This window comes from Podarcis gaigeae (assembly GCF_964106915.1).
Source record: "Podarcis gaigeae genome assembly, chromosome: 9".
NCBI classification, from domain to species: domain Eukaryota; kingdom Metazoa; phylum Chordata; class Lepidosauria; order Squamata; family Lacertidae; genus Podarcis; species Podarcis gaigeae.
The window spans coordinates 60,095,483-60,118,311 of NC_139685.1; the positions used below are offsets into that span (position 1 = coordinate 60,095,483).

Here is a 22,829-nt window from a genome sequence, read left to right on the forward strand (position 1 = left end):
TCTTGCTGTGAAAACTTACAGATACATATTTTATGCAGTCTAAGAAGTTTTAGCTGCTTGCAATTTACTGATAACTTGTGACAATTTTTACAGTTTCATGAATCTATTTTAAGCATTAAAACAATGCACAGAATTCAGCTCTATTTAGCTTCACTCCTATCAGTGGTTAGAAGTACCATATAAATATATATTACTTTGCCTTATATCATCAGTCCCAAATTCTGCAAAGATCTGCATTGAAAACAGCCCAACTTTTCCTGGCAGTGGATTTTTTTTTGCTTCTAACTACTTTCTGCTCCTAAGCACTATGTGACCTTAGTAACGGAGAGAGCAAATGTAATATATTATTAACACTATATGCCACTGAAAATTTCATAAATATTTTTCCATATGTAAGCATAGAGACAATGAAAATTCTTCCAAATGTAGATGCTGGCATGTGTATCTATTCTATAGATTTGGAGAGGATAAAGGAGTACTGAAATTATGCCAAACTCCATCTAGAACTGCTGGAGTTTGCCCTAAAGAAAGCTGCTCTCTCTTGTGATGTATTTGTAGAAGCTTGTCCAAAGGCGTATAAAGCACTTTGGATATTTGATTACCTTGCATCCATTCTGATAGCAGATAGTCAAGCCATCTCCATCAGCTCTAGAACGTCAGTCATGCTTGCATCAACATTAATTCCCCAGCAGAAATGGATGCTCTAACCAGCCATTTACAATGCAGTAGCTAGTCAGCCATTTATTTATAAACGCCGCAATATAAAAGCATGTAGTTTTAAAATCTGAAGGGAGCCTTTGGGGAGCAAATTTTGGATGGTATTCCTGGTCATTAGCTTCATCTAATCCAGCAGTTCTGACTGCCAGGCAAATTATCCACCTTTCTTTGTAAGTTCCATTGCTTTGAGAAATAGAATTTTGATTACAATGATAGCCTGTTTGTTCTTAAACATCACAAAAATGCTGGTATGCTTTCTGCATCCTGGATGAGCAGGCTGGTGTTCTAAGGTGTCACAGTCTGAGTTTGAGTTAAGAATTAACATTGTGAAGATCAAGATAATGCTTCTCTGTTGACATACAGTAGAAGTGAGCAAAGAGAACTATGACAGAAGGTGATAGTGGTATATCAGCATAGGGTTAAAAGTAAAAATAAGCAACATTAATGAAGAGCACTTGTCCATTATGTAGAGCAGCCTTTCCCAATCTGGTGCCCTTCATATGTTTTGGGTTACAGTTTCCAACAACAGAACAGAACAGTTGTGTTAGTTATAGCTGATGGGTGGGGTGCTGCAAAACATATAGATGGTGTGAGGTGGAGAAAGCTGATGGAGATATTGGTGGTTGAGGTTTCTGTGAGTTTATGTGAGACCCATGGCCACTCATTTGATGAGGTATTCACATCATGTAGGTTCTTCTCATAGTTTCTCCTGTATTTGGGACAAAACCACTATTTTATGAGCAGTGAAAGATATACAGTGGTACCTCGGGTTAAGAACTTGATTCGTTCCGGAGGTCCATTCTTAACCTGAAACCGTTTTAACCTGAGGTACCACTTTAGCTAATGGGGCCTCACACTGCCGCTGTGTCACCGCCACGCAATTTCTGTTCTCATTCTGAAGCAAAGTTCTTAACCTGAGGTACTATTTCTGGGTTAGCAGAGTCTGTAGCCTGAAGCGTCTGTAACCCGAGGTACCACTGTACTGTGCTTCAGTAAGGATAATTGGTACATTGTATGATTCCTGGTGCCATTTGGCCGTGCATCAGGCCATGACAATAATTTATCAGCTATATCAATAGCCACAGAACATTATTATTATTTTTTTACAGTCTGTTCTCCTACAGTTTTACCACTTGAGGTGGGGTTCCTGTAACTTTCTTTGGTACCAAAGACACATAGGCAGTCTGTGACTAGAGAAGAACCAGCATTGGTTGTAATGCTGTATAACACAGTCACACAAAATCTGTTCTCCAAAGCTTAGAGTAAAACTTTAAACAAAAATTGAATGTGTCTAATTGAATATCCCAGTCAATAACTTCTGTGAGGAGTCAGTATCAATAGTAGAACAGATGACTAATCAAAAACATTTTCCTCTGCTACATCTGTGCCTATTGTCAAAGAATTGCTGAAGCATTTTAGTGATCAGTGCTAAAATTTCATACTTCAGATGCTAGACCATACTCTGCTGTTAAGGAAAATTGCCAGCTAAAAATTAAGATACATTCAGTTGATATCAAATGAGAGAGTGCAAAAATGGAATAACTAGGAATGGAATAATGAGTACCGTAAATGAGTACCGTAGTAGTGTGGGAATGTTTTCAATTTTCAAATTACAGAAGAGAGAAGCAGGTTTTCTATTTTTTATTTCTTAAATCTGGATAATTGTTCAGTCATTTTGAGCTTTGCTTTTAAGTATTAAACAGTATTACAGAATACCACTTTTGGATGCCTCCTCTACTATTTGAACCTGTTTGATGCCCTCTCATGATTTCTTTCCTTTGGCAATTATTATAAATCCAGGAAGACTAATGAAGCAAAGTAAAGTGGGAAAGTATCAGTTCATTAAAAAACCAATGCACGTGCCCTTGATGTCCCTCCTGCAACATTTTGGTCACATCCACACCATAATTTCTCTAAAGAATCTTGAAAACTGTAGCTGGTTATGGGTGCTGGGCATCGTAGTTCTGTGAGGGGACAACTGTTTATACTGAGTGACTACTAGTAGCTCTCCAGGGTTTCATGGTGGGGACATTCCCAGAGCTATCTAGTGATGTTGGGTGTACAACATAGAACCTTCTGTATGCAGTGCAGATGCCTCACCACTGAGCTCTGGAGCTTTGTAAGGTTCTTATCTTGTCTTCTATGCTCCAAATATTTAACGGTGTACAAAATGCATGCATTTTTCATGGCTTCCTTGCTTGTTTGCATCAACGCTTACATTGCATATTGTAAGTTTCCCTATGTTACTGCCCAGTTTGCTCAGGGCATGTGCTTCAGTTAACTGGAGTGTAGGACAAAATCTAGCCCTGAATTCTGTGACTGGCAAACAGTACCTGTGTTTGCATTCCTGCTTGTTTGCATTATGAGGACACTCTTCAGTGAGCCTTAGGTGTATGCATTCCCTCCCCTCCTGCCAGCAAGGCCACCAGGAGGAGATCAGAAGCTTCCTCTTCTATTTTAGGTATACCACAGTTTAGCATCACATCCAAACCTTAATCTGTGGTTAGTTTTTGTTATATTTTATTGAAGGAAGCCAACTTAATGTTCAGGTTGGCATGCCACAACAATCTGTGGTTAATATAAAGTGGAAATGAATATATTCTCATGGCTGTGCTGGAGGGGGAGCATACAACCCCCACTCTGGCTGCAGCGTGGTTGGTGGGTTTTTAAAATAAAAACCTAAACCATAGTTTAGTGTCAAGTTCTAACAGCCTGTAAAAAAAATCTCTGTGTTGGGTCATTTCAGATATTAGCCTAGTCTTCTGCCCTTGCGCAATAACTTCTGCCTTCTGCACATCGAGTTGTATCTCCAACCCTAACTGTGGCTCAAGCACCCAGCTATAGTAGATGGCCTCCACAATACACCCCAGGTCTAGATTCAGGCCTGACATCTGTTATGGCTGCCACATCTACGTCTCAGTCTGACAACATAACATCTCACGTATGTCACAAGTGCTCCATGCTTAGTACTGGAGGCAAGTAAGGCCAATTTGTGGAAGTCTTTTCAGATTTAAAAATCAAAAGTGTTTTGGGAGATTGTGCAAATCAATATATGACCTTAAGTATGAAGTATCTGATCTGCTTGGTTGGGCAGGCAGCTGTTTCCATAAAAGGCAGGATATAGGTGCAGTAAATAAGGGGTGCTGAACATTAGGTCTGGGGACCAAATGTGGTCTTCTATACCTCTCTGAGACCCTAGGGACTCTCCCCACGTCACACCATTTGACCATACTGATTCCCCCCCCCCCCTCGTGTTTTGGATTGCTGTGCATTTATGAATTCTTACAACTCTTTACCACATTTATTCAAGAAATCCAAAGCAGACATCTGAATTACTTCAAAACATGTGAGACCTTACGGGATTATTTGGGGGCAGGGGCGGCGGCCTTAAACCAGTTTGTGATGTGAATGTAAAACCTACATTTCTCAGAATGTGCTCTTGAATTACAAATACCTCTCTTGGTTTCCTGTTCTCTATTAACAGTGGTCACACAAATGGCACAAGAAAGACTCGGGGGTTTTAAGCTTTGTCTATGAAAATGCACTTAGTGTTGACAAGTGCCCTTATGGTTGGGTGGGATGTGAGTTCATTTGATCTTAGTTCAAGGGGAGACATCTGAGAAACACATTTGTGGGTGTGTAAAGGATAAAAGATCAGCCTTTCCCTACAAAGCATCCCTTTCTAGCAGTAGTATAAATGGGTTAGTTGGCTCAGTTCTGCCGCAAGATGTAGCTGTGTTCTCTAATAGTGCCAATAAAGTCAAAAGGTTTTTAGGGAATATGGGAGATTGTGATCAATGCAAAGGACATGGAAGGGGTGCATTCCCTTTAGGGTTTTACAATATATTGCTTGAACTAAAAATAACCCATAATTGTATAGGTTGCTTAGTATGAACTTAAATATGCTGTAATTGCTTTTTACTGATGTGATTTTGATTTATTATACCCATTAGAGACACTTTCCTGTTCCCTTGTTTCATGTTTTTGCAAATTAGGCGCTGAAAGTAGAGTCACCGGCAGTTCAAATTTTGGCTGAGAGCAGTTTTGGCAAAAGCCCCACTTTTGGAGTGTCCAGATGATTTCATAATTTATGTAGGCAGACAGTGAAGCTATGTTTTTCAAGGTCCCTTTTAACCTGTCCTGGCTACTGATGTGATTGTCCTTTGTAAGACTTAATCTATAATTTCTTACAGAGCAGTTCTTTAAGTGCTCCTTCAGAATGATCCAGGAGGGGAGACACTTGGCAATTCTTCCTTTAAAAAATTGTGCCTTAAAAAAAATTGCAATGCCAATGTTGCACGTGTGTGGGAATTACAGTATCTTGGCCTAGATGTCTTACAGGCTGTATCCCAAAGCAGAACATTCCTTAACTATCCTAAGTGCAAGATATATTTTCATACTGTCTAAAAGCCAACAGTCCCACTTTGAAGAGGGCGTTGCCATCCAAAGCTGTTGTATCAGCAAAGTTGTTATGTGCTCATTATGATCCATTTTGGAACAGCTCCAATTTCTGGACTGTCTTCAAAGGAAGCCTGATATAGATCTATTTACAGTATTTGATCTATGCAAATATCAAAGGATTTATTCACAGCCACAAGCTCCTTGTCCTCAAGGATGTTGTTGTTGATAATAATAATAATAATAATAATAATAATAATAATAATAATAAGCCTCCCATCTGACTGGGTTGCCTCTGGGTGGCTTCCAACAAAATATTAAAAGCTTCCTTGTACAGGGCTGCTTTCAGATTTCTTCTAAAAGTCAGATAGATGTTTATTTCCTTATTTCTGATGGGAGGGCATTCTGCAGGTTGGGCACAACTACCGAGAAGGCCCTCTGCACAGTTCTCTGTAACCTCACAATGAGAGAACCACCACAAGAGCTGATCCTCAGTGTTAGGGCTGAATGCTATGGGTGGAGATGCTGGAGATACAGGGCCAAAGCCGTATTGGGAGTCAATGTGAATCTTTTAGACCTGGTGTTATATGGTCCTGGCGGCCACTCCCAGTCACCAGTCTGGCAACCGCATTCTGAATTAGTTGTAGTTTCAGAGTCATCTTCAAAGGTAGCCAGCCCCATGTAGAGTGCATTGCAATAGTCCAAGCGGGAGATAACAGGAGCATGTACCACTCTGGTGAGGCAGTACACAAGCAGACAGGGTCTCAGCTGACGTACCGGATGGAGCTAGTAGACAGCTGCCCTGGACACAGAATTGACCTGTGCCTCCATGGACAGACTCAAAAATGACTCCCAGCTGCACACCTCGTCCTTTAGGGCACATTTACCCCATTCAGGAGCAGGGAATCCCCCACACCTGCCCGTTAATCAAATGGGTGAATTGAATGTAGCTGAAAAAGGTATACCCAGCCAAAACAGCCTTGAAGCAGTAAAACCAGTTTATTGTAGTAAGCAAGATGGTGCATCTGCTCTGCCAAAATAAGTATGGCACTCATTTCAAAGTGGAAGAGTTGCCTTCCTGGGAAGAATGAATAATCAGTCGCCATTACATACTTTTTAATAGGGCATCGCCTTATTAACTCTCATTCTGCCCACTGCAGTATTCAGAGCTGATTCTGAACCGAGACTACTGTGTTCGGTTCAGCTGAGAATGACAAATAGAACTGGTTGGTATCAGCATGTTGCTGACACTGGACGATCTAGCTTGCAGACAGTCTCGCCCAGCGGTGTCGTATCAAGATTTCAAAAAGAAAAAAGAGTCTTATGAAACATTAAATGCTAACAAATTCAGGTTCTTGAAGCACAGCACACTTCACGAGGTGCTCGAAGTATAACCCTGAATTGGCAAGCAAGCATGACACAAGAGTGGTGTGCATAGAGGGGTGAAGTCAGAGAGAAATGCAGTGCAAAAAGAAGAGACTGTGACAATTACATGGAAGCACACCTGTCTTTTGTTTTCAGAAAGGACAGAGTAGAAAGGGAGTGCAGGATTGAGGGGGACATAGAGCCCTGGTCTAGTTCTCTGTGAAAGAGACAGAACTGTGACATTGGTGGCTGGGAGACGGTCAGCCAACAAATTTCCCAGTTGTCTATCATTGGTTTAATACAGATATGTTCCATCTCGCAGCTTAGCAATGTCTGAGATGGCCAAGTAGAAAAGTTCCATAAAATAAATAAATTACGAAGACATCGCATAATTGTAATTTAAACCAAAATAATTCTCTGCTGAAACTCAAACAGTTAAAACACCACCTGTTGCTATTTAAATGTTTATCACACCTCTGCCCCCAGAGTAAGGAAGCATGGAGCAAGGTGCATTTTCAAAAGGCACTTAATTGGCCTCATTTGCATGTAACCGAAAGCCAAACTGTGGTTTAGTATGAACACAAGGGCTCCCAGAAAGAGCTTGCACCCTTTTTGCACTTTTCTGAGCTCTTTAGCTCAAGACAGGAGTGAAGCTAAGATTTGGTGAGTTGTCTGAATTCTGGATTGTGGTTAACCTCCTTAAGCATGAACCTGCAATCACAGGGCAGACCTTGAGTACAGATCCTGGTTAAGAAAAAAGACATTAACTATTTTGAGTTTGGATTACACAATAAGCAAAACCATGGCTTAGCTGCTGTGCCATGTTGAGCTAAAAAGTCTGGGCAGCAGCAAAGCAGACGTGAGTCGCTCTCCGCAGCCAGCCTATTTGTGCAGTCCTGGTAAGCCATTGCTTAGGTCATGCAATCCAGGTCACTCTTGTCAAGCAGTCTTCTCAGCAACATGGGAAGCACTTTCCTTGAAATGTGTAACCCTGTCTTTGCATAATGTAATAGCCCACACCAGCAGTGATTATTCTAGGTTGTCCACTATTGATCCCCCTTACTGGTGGTGTGATGTTGCATCTTTAGTATTATCAGAGGCCTGGAGAGGGCTGCTGGCTGCTGGCTGCTGGCTGCTGCAATTTCCAACACAGAGTGGCTTGCTAGACTAATGTCTCCTATAAGGAACTGGAAGACTTGGATTCAAGGTCTCTGTTCCAAACACAGTACAACACAGGTGGGGAACCTGTTGTTCTCTGAGTTGCTAGGTCTATAAAAGGGTGTAACTGAGGAGATTTCACCCCTCCCATATCCAAGAATCTCCTGATGAGTCTGCTGATTCTCCAGAGAGGAGGGGCAGTGTTCTGCTCTCTTCTTATTCTGCTCCAGCACCACATCAAAGAGTCAGTCAGTCAGTCAGTCAGTCAGTCAGTGTGTCGGATAAGAATGAGAAGTTGCATGACAATGTATTCATTATTTCCACCGTGCTTATGGTCATTTGAATTTCCAGGCTGTGGCAAAAATGCCTAATATGGTTCAGGGTATGAAGTTGAAAGAATGTCCCTACCACATGAAATGTGTTTCTTGTGCTGAGAGTAAGGCAAGGCAAGCTCCCAAAGGTACAGAGTCTGGGAGAGAGGCCAAGAAACCATACAAAGTCATTCATGCAGACCTAGTGGGGCCTCTAGCGCTCTCTAGAGGCAATTCAAAGTTTTTTATGGTGTTGATAGACTCCTATTCAAGATATGTTTGGGTCTATATGTTGCAGAAAAAGTCTGAAGCCTTTACCAAGTTTCGCCAGTTTTGTAAATGGCTCAGGAATGTACATAATGAGAATGTACGTTGTCTTTTCAGTGACAGGGGAGGTGAGTTTTGTTCAGAGGAATTTGAGGCTTTTCTTTCTGAAGAGGGCATTGAGCATAGGACGGCCACGCCCAGATCACCCTGGCAGAATGGTTTATGTGAGAGAATAAACCAGACCCTGCAGCAAGGAATCAGAACACTGTTACATGATTCGGGGCTGCCCAATCCCTATTGGGCCGAAGCTCTTTCATTTTTCTGTCACGTGCATAACAGGAGGTACCAGTCTGCTGTAAATTGCACCCCATATGAGATGCTTCACAAAAGAAAGGCATGTGTAAAGCATTTAAAAAATTTTGGGTCGGAGGTTTGGGTGCACACCTCGCAGGGTGACAAACTGAGCAAGCGTGGAGAACGTGGTGTTTTCCTAGGATATGAGAAAGGGTCTTATCGTGTCCTGATCACAGACACGAAAACCATAAGGCTGACCAGGAGTATTGAGGACAATCCAAAATGGGACAGAGTTGGTGTTTTTCAGTATTATCCCATTTGTGATGATGGTGCAAAAGGGGCAAAGACAGTGAAGAGGGAGGCAAGTTCTGATGTGATTGATAATTCTAGATCCAGATGGTGGCACAGATTATCAGAGCCCAAAAGCCTCAGAAGAGTCTGACGCTGACTCAGACTTAGCAGCTTCATATACTTTAGCTCCCCATTAATCATGGAAAATCTAAAGTACTGGTCTTTACCAGGTCTCGGAAAACTTACAGCTGGAAGTTAGATGGAGTCCAATTAGAACAGGTTTTCAAATTTAAATACCTGGGAGTCTTTTTTCACTACAACCTAAGCTGGAAGCCACAGATACAGTATTTACTGAACAAAGGGAAAACAATACTTTACACTCTACTCCAATTTTTTGCGGTCGACGGAGCCTCCCACATCCCTTCTGCATTGAAGGTGTACCACGCAAAAGTGGTTTCCACCCTCTGTTATGCTGCCCCGCTCTGGGTCCCAGGGTCCAATTTAACATCGCTGGGGACATTGCAGAATCAGTTTCTCCGTCGCCTCCTGAAACTCCCCATGTGTGTGAGCAATGCAGCCATACATCTGGAGTTAAGGATTGCATCCTTAGAGACGGTCATCTGGAAGCGAGTCTTTGGCTATTGGCTGTCCAGCTGGCATAGGCTTCCCGACCATTACCTCTTTCAGTGCCTCTGGCGGGATGACTTCGTTAACCCGTGGGTAGGAAAAATCCATGCTAAACTTCTGAGCATCGGAATTTCCCCAGCGGACTCCTTAAAGATGAACCTACGCTCAGCCAAAAGCCTTATCGAGCAAAGATTAGCAGACATTGAAAATCAACACAACCTCTCCAGGGGTGGGGGTGTCTGCTCCCCCAGGTATCACGGAATAACCCCACCACTTGGCCTTCCATCATACATGTCATCTCTTTCATCTGTACCATACCGACTTGCATTTATTAGTGCAAGGTTCAATGTTTTTCCATCGAACCTGCTGAGCCACAGATTTTCCAAGGGTTTGGTGTCTCCGCTATGCGAGTGTGACGGGAAAACAGTTGAATCTCTTCCACATATAATGTTCAACTGTCCCTTACATAGCATAGCTAGGACTAAATTCCTGGGTCCTGCTTTACTGCGCTTGGTTGGCAGGCCTGTTGAGTCACATGCCGCACTGCTTTTGCAGGATACAGATCCTTCTGTAACTCTGCAGGTGGCGAGATTCCTGAATGCGGTTATCTCACACACAAAAACCACCAAAAAACAACAACAACAACAAAAACTAATCGGACAGTTATGATGAGAGTGCATGATGGATCTCGTCTCCAGTTCTCCTTTTTCTGTGAACCGTCCCTTGGATCTTTCCGGGCCCCAAGCTGTTATTTGTTACTGCTCAATGACCCACCCTTGCATCGTGGTGTCCCCCTTCTGTTGTTAGATGTATTGGTTTTTTATGCTTCTGTGCTTTTATGTTTGTACATATTTTATGGGCTAATAGCCGTAAATAAATTTGATGATGAGCTCCCCATTCTCCCAAAGAGGAGGAAGCACCAGAACAAGAGGATCAAAGAGTTTTGCGCAGATGAGTGAACAACCAAGGGTATACCACCGAAAAGGTTTTCTGAAGAGTTCGCTAAGGCTGCGGTCACGAGCAACTCTGGTGTGTTTTTTAAACAAGGCATGAAGTGTGCTGAGAGTAATAGCACAAAACGCTTTATTTATTTCCTTACCTGACCTTAAGTGGTTCATGTGTAATACGTTAAAAGATCAGGATTGAAGGAGCAAGCGTTTAAGTACTAAAAATGGTTTGTTCAAATCTGCCTAATTAGTAATGTCATTTTGTATCAGAGAGGAAGAAACGTGTATGAAATTTTTTGCTGACAGTAACTGGTAAACAAAATACTGAGGTTTAGGGCCAGATTTTTAAAGATAATGCAGAAGGTTCTTGTTTTGAAAAATGATGTTTTTCACCATTTCTTTCCAGTCTATTTAAGGTTGTATAGCTGCATTGCAAAAACTGAACTCCCATGTCAACATGTCTGTAAAAATGCTGTAGTCTTTAATTGGCTGTCAAAATTGGGATGTTCTGGAAATTGAGAGCATGCTGAGAGAAACAGAGTCTTTAGAAGATAATAACTCTAGTTATGTGTTCCTCAAGTTTGGTCAGTGCTACTTTTGTACTCTTTCAACCCAAATCTTTCAGTTGAAATTTTTATTAATAAGACTGATGCTAATCTCTATTTGTCATTCATAAACATATTTCTGTACGCACACGCGCACACACACACACACAATTAGGGAAGCAGAATGTATTTGTAAGGATGAGTTATATAGGTAGAAAAAGGGTAGATCATAATTCTATGGGAATAATACATACATTTTAGAAAACATATTGGCATTGGAAATAATGCAGTTGTAGTGTATCTTAAATGTCAAACTAACCAATTCCATTTTAGAATAGAACAAATATTGTATCAATGAGGACTCATGAAATACTGTGTTTTGAAATAGATTTCATTAACGTTTCCCACTGATAATTTATTCCTCCCTTTATGCTTCTACTCTCATACTTATAATGGATGGGGTATTTGCATATAAATAGATTTCAGTATTTGCTGAAGCAAAGACCTAATATGTTTCTTTTTTTCCATGGACATTGTTAAATAAGTGGAGATATTGCCATGATCAGCAGTTATGAATTGTAACAATTTTCTTGGTCAAAATGCTTTAGAGTGCATCAACAGTCTTTGACATTTTTGAGTGGTATAAAGGGTTTAGATCTCAATTAAAATAATAGAACCATGAAAACATCTCTTTCAGTTCCTGTAGAGATGTTTTTGATATCACTCTTGGTTAAAAAAAAATCACTAAAACTTAATATAAGCTATTGAAAATGCTGATTGTGACCCTCAGGGAATCTGTTCTTAATTAGCTTTTTGTTCTTTTCCCTCCTGTGCTGCATGCCTTCTAAAAAGCATGCTAAGATTTTCAGAATATAAATGTCAATAATACTGTGAACATATTATTTAATTAAATAAACTTTTGTAGCATGAGAGCTGAGCTCCAGTCAGGGCTTTCCTGACTCCATTGTTTCACAGACCACTGTGCCCCCTGGAAGAAACATTCTACAGAGATGAGTAACTTTTTGAAGATGTGTGGGATAAGGCACGTAAAAGGTAAAGGTTAAGTTCAGTCAAAGGCAACTATGGGGTTGCGACGCTCATCTTACTTTCAAGCCGAGGGAGTTGGCATTTGTCCACAGACAGCTTTTCAGGTCGTGTGACCAGCATGACAAAACCGCTTCAGGTGCAATTGGACATCATGCCGGAAACCAGAACGCATGGAAATGCCATTTACCTTTCCACCGCAGCAGTACCTTTTTGTCTACTTGCACTGGCATGCTTTCAAACAGCTAGGTTGGCAGGAGCTGGGACAGAGCAATGGGAGCTCATCCCATTGTGGGGATTCAAACTGCTGACCTTCTGATTGGCAAGCCAAGAGGCTCAGTGGTTTAGACCACAGTGCCACCCGTGTCCCTATGTGTAGGGTATGATGTGGATGACAGCAGCTTGAGAAGGCAATTGGGAGAAATCAGGGGTCCCCTTTGCTGAACTGGGAAGTGTTCTGCATGTTCTGCCCAGTGGAACAGATCTTCATTTCCCTCAAGCCCCATGGACCACTTTAATATGTTGGCAGGCTCATTTTTTCCCCTTAGCATTCCAGCTTGAACTCAAATCATGCTGCAGAGGAAAAATGTTTCTTGGCAGGGGTGGTCTGAATCCATCCTGAGCCTGCAGTGGAACTTGTCCTAAGTTCAAGCTGGGCTGCAAAGGAAAAGTGTTCCTTTGTAGGCATGGGTTAAATGTAAACTGCAAAGGAACTCAGTGGTGACTTTAAGCCCCATTTTCAGCTTCCCTTTGCAGTTTCTGTCAAGTTGTGGGTGAACTTCAGTACATAACAGTTTCCAATCCCAGTAAAGCATGAAGTCATTGTCAATCAGCTGATTAAGAGTTACTTCAAGCCCCACTTTGGGCATGGATCACCCACAACTCTGGAGTGTAGCTCATATTTGGTGCCAATTTTAAAATGTGGTTAAGCCAAGCCTTGCCTGCCCAGGAAGAACTGTAAATGCAGCTTAAGGTTCCCAGTTGTTTCTTGGCAACTCTATCATTACCTGCCTGCTATCTGATGTTGTATACAAGACGTCAGGTGTGGGGCAGGCGGGCATGGCTTGAGGAAATTGTTTCCTTGGTCAGATTGGGACCCCTGTCAGGCCTGATCAACCCACACTGAAGGCTCCTCTTGAATGCTTTGAGCATCTTTTCTTTTCAACTGCCATCAACATTTTGCAAGTCTAGAACCCCACAAATTTTTGCCAGGTAATTTTGAGGTTTTTTTAAATTTAAAATGTGTTCTCCCTTCCACTTTCAAACTTCTGTGTACCTAGGAAGTCCCCTGAATATCTAAAATCCTTTCATTTATAGCCAAACTAACCCATGCAGGCAAATATGAACAAGGTTTGGCTCTTAATGACTTAGGTTTCAGTATTAGAGGAAATAATTTAGTACTGGTGGATCAAAGTATTATAACAATAATTCAACTCAGAGTAGACCCTAAACCATTTAAATTCAGTGTTGGAGGAAATAATTTAGAACTGATGAATTTATAATGAGAACATAGTATTATAACAATAATCCAACTCAGAGCAGACCCTAGTAATGGACTTAGGTTCATTAATTTCAGTGGGGTTGCTCTAAGTAGGACTTAGCTGAATACCACACATAGAACATTGCAATCTTGCACAATGTTGTTTTGCAAGTTTTTCCTATTGTCGTGAGACTTCATAGCAATAAATACATGCAGATTAGCTACTTTTTTGCCTGATTTCAGTGAGCTTACCCTTCGGCATTCCTGTCAGAGGGTCTTAGAGTGCTTTTAAAGCAGGGTGCTTTAAAAAGGCTGTGAGTAGTAGTAGTAGGGGATGTAATCCTTTGGGGAATTGCTCTATTTTTGCATAATAAGCATATGTTTCAATCTTGCACCGCTGGGGGGAACCAAAACAACAGAGAACTTTCTTACTGATATACAGGGCTCATTATCTTTCTGCTAATAATAGATGATGGTAGAGCAGATAAATAAATCGGCATACTTTCGAAATATAAATGGTAAATCATTTTCTATCTGGGAGAAGAATGATTACCTAACTGGTGTGTATGAATGTATGCTTCCTTCCCTCTAACCAGCAGAGGTCACTCAGTGTAAAGTGAACGATTAGCTTCCAGGTTCTAAGGGAAGCTGTAAATATTGCTAGCCTATGGAAGCCATGTGAACAAAACTCTTTGAAGGTATATGGTAAAAACAATTTAAAAAATCACATGGCATCTTAGAGCTAGAAAATCTTATTATTACATAAGCTTTTATGGGCTAGGGGCCATCTGATGCATAAAGCGTAATCCTCAGTTGCAGATTTGTGCACATGGTTGCTAGGAAGGTGCATGTGGAATTGGATGCATTGGGTCTTGATCAGAGAGTGATTAAATACAAGAAGCACAGATACTAACAATTCAGTTAGAGCTGGAATGTATGCAAAATAATGAAAGTCGTTATTCATTTCACAATCCAAAGAGACTTTAGTTGCAATAGAAAGCAACAAGCCCCCCTTCTGTAATTTCCCCTTCCAGTTGTGTCTCTCTCCCTCGACCGCATGATATTCATGAGGGTTCACCTTATACATATTTGGTAAGCGTATGGTGGGAGCAGGGAAGTTCTACAGTCTAAGTGAAATTCTGCTCATGGTTCTTTCAACAAAAACCATTACAATGAGAATTCAAGATTGTATATGGTTTCTGAACTGTATGGGTTTTCTCTTCTTAAGTCAGTACAGTGGTACCTCAGGTTACATATGCTTCAGGTTACATATGCTTCAGGTTACAGACTCCACTAATCCAGAAATATTACCTTGGGTTAAGAACTTTGCCTCAGGATAAGAACAGAAATTGTGTTCCGGTGGCGCAGTGGCAGCAGGAGGCCCCATCAGCTAAAGTGGTGCTTCAGGTTAAGAACAGTTTCAGGTTAAGAATGGACCTCTGGAACGAATTACCGGTAAGTACTTAACCCGAGGTACCACTGTAGTAGAAATTATAGGAAAATGAAGTTTTTAAGACAGAACAGGGACTTTATCAAATATATTAGCACCAATACATCTTTTTATGAGTTGGCTCAATCCAGAAAAAGTAACAGCCCAAGCCAATGCATCTTTAATCAGAAGAAAGTTCCGTTTTGTGCTACTGGTCTTAAAGGTGAAGGTACCCCTGACTGTTAGGTCCAGTCGTGGACAACTCTGGGGTTGCGGCAGTCATCTTGCTCTATAGGCCGAGGGAGCCGGCATTTGTCCGCAGACAGCTTCCACGTCATGTGGCCAGCATGACTAAGCCGCTTCTGGCGAACCAGAGCAGCGCACAGAAACACCATTTACGTTCCCGCTGGAGCGGTACCTATTTATCTACTTGCACTTTGACATGCTTTTGAACTGCTAGGTTGGCAGGAGCAGGGACCGAGCAACAGGAGCTCAGCCTGTCGCAGGGATTCGAACCGCCGATGTTCTGATCGGCAAGCCCTAGGCTCGGTGGTTTAGACCACAGTGCAATGAAGAGTCTTGTAGACCCTAAAAGACAAGCACATTTATAATGTTAGATCTCTTTCATAAGTATGATTAGAATTGCTGCCTTAGTTTTACTTCAAACCTTTTGAACCAAGTTACTCATTATTAACGCAAGTACTGTTAATTTTAGTGGCATTTTTGTATGAATATTTTTCTCTAGTGTTCTAGATCAACTAGGAAAGAAATGAACTAGAGTATATTCTCACAGAATTAGGAGACAGCGAGCAAATCTGAATTTATCATTATGCTAAATTTGTTGTTCATTAGCAGCCTATCTTCTCATTAATAGCAAGCATTCTACAGAAATTTCAGAATGCACAAGAAGTATATATTTCATTAAAAAGAGGTGCAATCCTTTCATTCTTAAGTTCACTAAAATATGAATATCATCACACTATGCTGTAGTGCAATAATTATCTGGGATTGTCTTTCTCTGAAGTGTGTGTCTCATTTCAGTCTTGGAACAGAAAACTGGAGGTTTTCAAGTTCAGGATTGCCAATGAATTTCCATATAAAACTGCCCTTGCTATTGTGCAAAGTGTACTAACCTATCTCTCAGATTCTGTGTTGAGTTTTTAAGGCAGTACAGAAGTAACATTCTGGTAAAAGAAAGAATATGACTATAAATATTACTGAGAAACAATGATTACAAAACACTTTTTATCATTTCTAAAAACAGTACTGCCCCATGTATAGCATTGTTGAAAGTTATCTGAAGATATGAGTGTAGAACTGGAGCAATCCTTTACTTTTCAACACCACTAGATGTCTGTATTTAATAAGGTTTGCATTTTGAGTGCATTGTTAAGGAAAGGCATATTCAGCTTTATGCTAAGTAATCCTGATTTCAGGTGTAGGAGCAATCATACATCGGGTATATAAGAGTATTAATAGGCTGCAAAGGGCCTGAGATGGTGAATAGTAAGAAGTCTGATAAGAATTATCCAGATAATCAAGGTGCAATAAAACACTTTTTTATCTTGGAAGAAATAATTATAGAGATGTTTGCATTTGAGATATTATTTCCTATTTTACTGTAAACTCATAGAGTTATTGCCACACTCGGGAGTCCTGTGTATTTTGCGGCTTCCCATTCTCAATGAAGAAAATACTTGCTTCTTACATGGACCATTCCAACTTCTTCAAGGAATGAAGAGTGGGTGATGAAATCAGGGAAGGGTTTTCTCTCTTGTCTTAAGGTTGCTAAGCAGTAAATCCTTCTGTTTAGTTCTAATTTGTACCTCTGGTTTGCTGCTAGACTGAACTGTGTAACTCTCAACCACGACCTCCTACAGCTTGGAGTCTCCATTACTCGTGATTCACTCAAGGCCATCACAGAATATTTTCCTCTTCTCACAGCAGGCGTTCACTACCATGCACCTCTCTTGTAGTTTTCTCTGTTTTCCAAATTGGAGTCAGGATACAGAAGAACCAGGAGCGCAGAGAAATATGTATACTGTACATTGCTTTAGATTACAGTACACTGACACATGTTGTTTTATCCCAGATGGCTCAAAGTAGCATGTATCTATCTGCACATTGTGTATAAAATATTGCTATTATGAACTGTTGAAAGCAAGAAAGTGCAACAGTTTTGTGTATTTTTAGAGGTTGCCTGACTATTATTTAACTTCATAGACTATAATTCTGGCTGTCAAATGTGCACAGTCTACATGACTTCCATTCAGTTGATGGTGGACCACTTCATTCATTCTGATATCAAGATGTGTGCTGTCACATATAGAAATTTAAATACACAAAAAGGAGGATTAGGATTATAATTTAAAAAAGAAATGGAAATGTCAAGATTTTAGACCTGTAGTTTGCATAATGAAACATTGGAGATTGGGAGCCCACGTGTTAACTGTCTCCTTGGAGCCTCCCCCCCCCCAACAAGAAAGAGACTAGACATCAAGATATGGGTTCAAATTAGGCCACAACTTTATTGAACTTCAGATGTAGGAAATTTGGCCCTTGGAAGGTATCCCTCTCAGCCCACCGAGACTGAGGATTTGCAGGGTCCATCAGGTGTCGTGTGAGAAAACTGCAAAGCTTGAACTTACACAGCGTGCCCACGCACTGCACCTAAGTTGGGAGTTTGACCTACTTGCCGCCTCTCTAGGGCCAGTGACTCCTACAATCACCCTTTAACGGGCCCTGCAAACGCCACTGCATGGGGGTGCATGAGATGCTCTCCCCCAAAACTCGAAGATAGTCTAAAGGATACCTAACAAGGCCCAAAACCTGCCAAAGTTTACATGGAAAGAGTTGGTTTCAGAGCTTAAAATGAATATGCAATAGGTTAAAGGGCACAAGGAGATAGGATAATATCATAACAAATATCGAATAACAAACATAAGCAGCTGTTAACGCAAAAAAAAAATTAACAGTATATAAAGAAGATCGCTCATCGGTGGAGGGAAGCAATGGGTTCTGGAGGGAGGGAGGGAGGTGAGGGAATTAATTGAAAAATTGTTTAAGATATATATGAGATCTAAGAGGTTAAGAATAAGGAACTAAAAGAAGGATACAAACATCAAGGAATACTAAAATAAGGGAATCTGAGAAGAGATCTGTATAAATGTATAAACATGAGACTTAAGTTTTCATTATATACTTCTTTTTTTGGGATGTGAAGTCTTCTTAAGTAAAGATTGTACATTAAATGAATAAAACAATAAAAAACCCCACCCAAGTTGTGATGAATTGCTACGGGGAAGGCAAAACCTGCCAATGCAGGGAAAATTCCTTCCCGGTTCTGAATACAGCAACCATCTTAATACCATAGCAGCACCCGCTGACCTGGAGCGCAAAAGGTTAAGCTGCAAAAGAAAAAAAAGGTGACAAAAAAGCCGAATTTATTATTTAGGGAGGATCGGGTGGGTGATCCTGAAAAAGAAGGAAGAAGAATGAGCATTGGCCGAAGGATCGGCCCCAGTACCTGTCCCTGGCCACACCCCTGCCCGCGGGCCATTGGCCTGTTTGTACAGAACTGATTGGCTGCCTCTCATGTTAATCATGCCACTGACTTCCTCATTCTCAAAGCAAAATTGTGCAGAGCACTGATTGGCTGGTCCCTGTATCAGTCAGAAAGTCGCTTCTCCTGTTCCTTCGTGAGAGCAAATTTCAAAGTGGTTTATAAAAAAGGAGAGACTACTTCAGCAAATAAAGCACCAAACAAAAATTTAACCAGCATGTTCTTTGAAAATAAAGCATAAAACAAAGTGGTGAGCTTGTCTAAAATCTGTGGGAATGGTTGAGCAATCAGGAAGAGGCAACCAGAACTCACTCTATATAGTTGTATACCGGTATGTTGCAATAGGAGTGAAGGCAGGGGAGACAAAGTTGGACCTGCAGTGCCTCCCACTCGCCCCCTCCCAGACATAGAAGCCAACTCCTAGGTGCTGAGGTCATAAATATTGGAGGGGCTGCTCCCCCAAATTAATGGGCATTGCCATTCAAATGGTGTGCTTGCACCGTGTCTTTTGATCAGTTATGCTGAGTGGGGCTTACTTGCCTCCCCCCCCCCGTATTTTATTCAAGTTGGCTCCCCTGCTCCCAGGTACACCTATAGTCAACCTTATATACATACGTAGTTTCAATAAGAGCTAGGTAGTTTAGAGATAAGAAACCTTTGCACGGCAGCATAGCATTAGAATGTCAGATACAGGTTTAGATTTATGTTAATGTTTGCCATTAGAAAAGTCTGTTTTAGCTGATTCTAACTTCTGACAAATTAATTGCATGGGCTGCTATTTTCCATGCCTGGGGTTTGCCTCAGGCTGTTTTTTTTTAAAAGCATCCACAACTGAAAGCATCCTCTAGTGTTTATACATTTGGAGTACATTAAAGATGTGATGTAATATTTTCTAGTCCATGGGTATGCAAACTAAGGTCTGGGGGCCGGATGCGGCCCAATGGCCTTCTCAATCCGGCCTGTGGACAGTCTGGGAATCAGTGTGTTTTTTCATGAGTGCTTTTATTTAAAATGCATATCTGGGTTATTTGTGGGGCATAGGAATTTGTTCATTCTCCCCCCCCCCCCATATAGTGCCCCAAGGTCTAAAGGACAGTGGACCAGCACCCTGTTGAAAAAGTTTGCTGACCCCTGTTCTTTGGGCTAACCAGGATGGCAGTGGGGGGAGAGATTAATTCCATGAAGTTATAAATCTCTACTAACAAAAAAACAACAACATTTTGCACATGATCAGGTTGATGTTCCATTATAAGTCTGTATGCCCAAGGGAGGGTACAGTGAATTTCGCCCTTAGCACTTTTTCTCATATGCCAAGGATCCAGTATAACATAGGTGCAGAAATAGGAAACTCAGAGATTTTGCTTTTATTGCTTTCCTGTTTAATGAGAAATCTACTGAGACAAACTCAGCTAATCAGGAGTGAGAACTGATGAAAAAGAAGCTAGACCAAGAAAGGGTGAAGTGTTGGAGATACTCGTTGAAACAAAGGCCTCTCTTCAAGAACCTCAGATGTGATGTAGGTGTGTGATGTTCACCCATCTTTGTCAACCTCCATCTCTGCAGCCTCCATTTGGCCCAGCAATGGCAAGCTGAGTTGTCAAAAGACTGAGTCTTCAAGAGCTGCCTCACCACTTGGTGGTGGTGATGGATGCTGTGGGGTGGGGATAGCACACAGACAGATCATAAAAAGCCACTAGAGAGCCAGCTTGGGGGTATTGATCAGAAAGGTAAAGCATCTCCCTGGCTGGTTAGAGGGGAGGATGAAGGAGACCAAGGAGAGGTGTTGCAATAGCTGTCTCCCTCTGGGACTAGAATGGTTCCAACATAGGCAGAATCCTGAATAATGAACTTCTGCCTTGTTTGCTCACGAAGAAGCTGAAGGTCCAAGACAGGAAAAGAGGAGCCACATCCTCTCTTTTGGTCTGTATCTGAGAGAGGGGATGGAAGCCAGGTGCCTTCCTTCCAACCCAATCCTCCAACTGGGGGAAACCTGGAAAGGTAGTTATAGTTAGGTTACTACTGACATAGGGACGCGGGTGGCACTGTGGGTTAAACCACAGAGCCTAGGACTTGCCAATCAGAAGGTTGGTGGTTCAAATCCCCGTGATGGGGTGAGCTCCTGCCAACCTAGCAGTTTGAAAGCACGTCAAAGTGCAAGTAGATAAATAGGTACCACTCTGGCGGGAAGGTAAACGGTGTTTCCGTGCGCTGCTCTGGTTCGCCAGAAGCGGCTTAGTCATGCTGGCCATATGACCCGGAAGCTGTACGCCAGCTCCCATGGCCAGTAAAGCAAGATGAGTGCCGCAACCCCAGAGTCGGCCATGACCGGACCTAATGGTCAGGGGTTCCTTTACGTACTACAGACATGCTATTAATAAAAAAGCGCAATATTTCAAAGTCTTTGAGTTCAGCTGAGTTCTGGGAAGTTGCAACAATTTCAATGTGCAATGTCCCTTTTATGACTGTGAGGTGGAAAGGTAACCACAAGATGATTCTCTTAAACCAAATTCAGGACTCTTGTATATAACTTCCTCTGCTTGACGCAAATCGCTGATGGAAACATTACTTGCACTGGGAGAAAGGCAGGATATAAATGAAACAAATAAAGTGAACAAAACAGCACAAATTATTCTTTATTAGCTTGACCAGACCTGCCACAATATACAGTGGTACCTCGCAAGACGAATGCCTCGCAAGATGAAAAACGCGCAAGATGAAAGGGTTTTTCGCTTTTTGCGTTGCTTTGCAAGACGATTTTCCCTAACGTCTTGCGAGTTTGCTTCCTTTTTCTTAAAGCCGTTAATACCCAGCAAATCCGCGCTCCGCAAGACGAAAAAAATCGCAAGACGACACAACTCGCGGAATGAATTAATTTCGTCTTGTGAGGCACCACTGTATGTGCACTGCCTGTTTCCGGGTGCTGTTGTCACTGCTGCACTGAAACAAAGCCCACACAGCCATGTATGCAGCTCTGTTGCTCCTAGGGAAAGCAGTTGCCAAAGGTGTCTGCTATCTGGAAGTCAAGGTTTCACATACAATGGATTTTTTAAAAGCCCCCAAACACACAATCCCTCCGTTCTACTTAGTCCACAAATCTTTCCTGCCCTCTCACTTTTCTTGAGAATCCTAGATTAAGCACTGAAATCTTTCACCACTTTTGATTTATCATAATCATAGCTATCTGCATCAAATATGTGTTTTGGTGACTAGTGGTAGAGGAGTATCTGCAGCTCTGTCCATTTCAGTTGTGCATTCTAGAAACCTAAAAGAAAATTTGCATCTAATATTATGTGACAGGTTTCTGGTATCTGACACTAAGTGACTGTGAATCAAAATCATTAATGGCTGCTCAGGATGTCTTCAGTATGACTGACAAACTTCAGTAGCAAATTAGAATCTTAGTAGCCATTTTAGTCCCTCAGAGCAGCGGGGGGGGGGGGGGGTTCAAGAAAAATGGTACTTTTTATTAGCTTAACTGATCTGTACAAGCTACTGGACTCCTGCAAATCCCGTATCCATATAAGCTACGCATGTATGTCCAGTCATGTTTTGAGTGCGCTTACTAAATGTCCTGGACTCCTTTATATTAGCATGCTAGCCACACTCATGTAAGCCATAGATCACTGGCACGCGAAACTAAAGTTTGAATGGGCTAGCATGTATAGTAAGTACCCTTAAATATCACAGGGCATAAGTGGAAAATATACACAAGGGTCTCCATCCTGTAGAAATCAGGTTATTCAAAATAACTGACGATACTGCTTTTTGAAAAAGAACCAAATATACTTTTTTCAGTTAAACCAAGCTGTTTAGTTGTTCACGCTTCAGAATTATATTTAGGTTTGAGTACCTTAATTTTCTTTTAACACAGGGAAAGGGATTTGCATACATTCAGGGGGGGGGGAGTGAAGTGGGAATGGCGCATCAGACATTAAAATTTTGTCCTTCATCTTTAATGTAGCATCATCGTTTCCTCCACCCCCACTATCATTCATATTTAGTGTAAGGGCTACCTGGAGATTACCTGCAGAATATCACTTCCACAAGGCCAGCACTGCTCTCTACATAAAATGTCTCCAAGCGTTCTTTTATGGAGTTAACCTAGAGTGACTTAGAGCCAAACATGATTTCAGAGCAGCTCTGCGGCAAGCGCTTCTTTCTTGAAAACTCAGCATGTTAGATCTTACCTTCCTTTCACAGATTGTCGCGAATACTCCACCGAGTCCTATTAACCTAAATGTTTTACTTATCCAGCATTTATGGAGTAGTGTTCTAGAAAGCAAGCTTTTAACTCCACTTTGTTGATTTTGCCTCCTCAATTAATGACACAAATAGTCTCACAAATCCTCTCTCAAACTCCTTTTTTTTTATCGCCTTGCAAGACTTTTGGGATG

The 22,829-nt window shown here is 41.5% G+C and overlaps 1 protein-coding gene across 1 annotated transcript in view; it reads left to right on the forward strand.

The window, feature by feature from the left end:
* The window catches only part of STPG2 (sperm tail PG-rich repeat containing 2), a 221,452-nt gene that overhangs the window by 93,573 nt on the left and 105,050 nt on the right, over positions 1–22,829 (forward strand). The window lies entirely within an intron of this gene.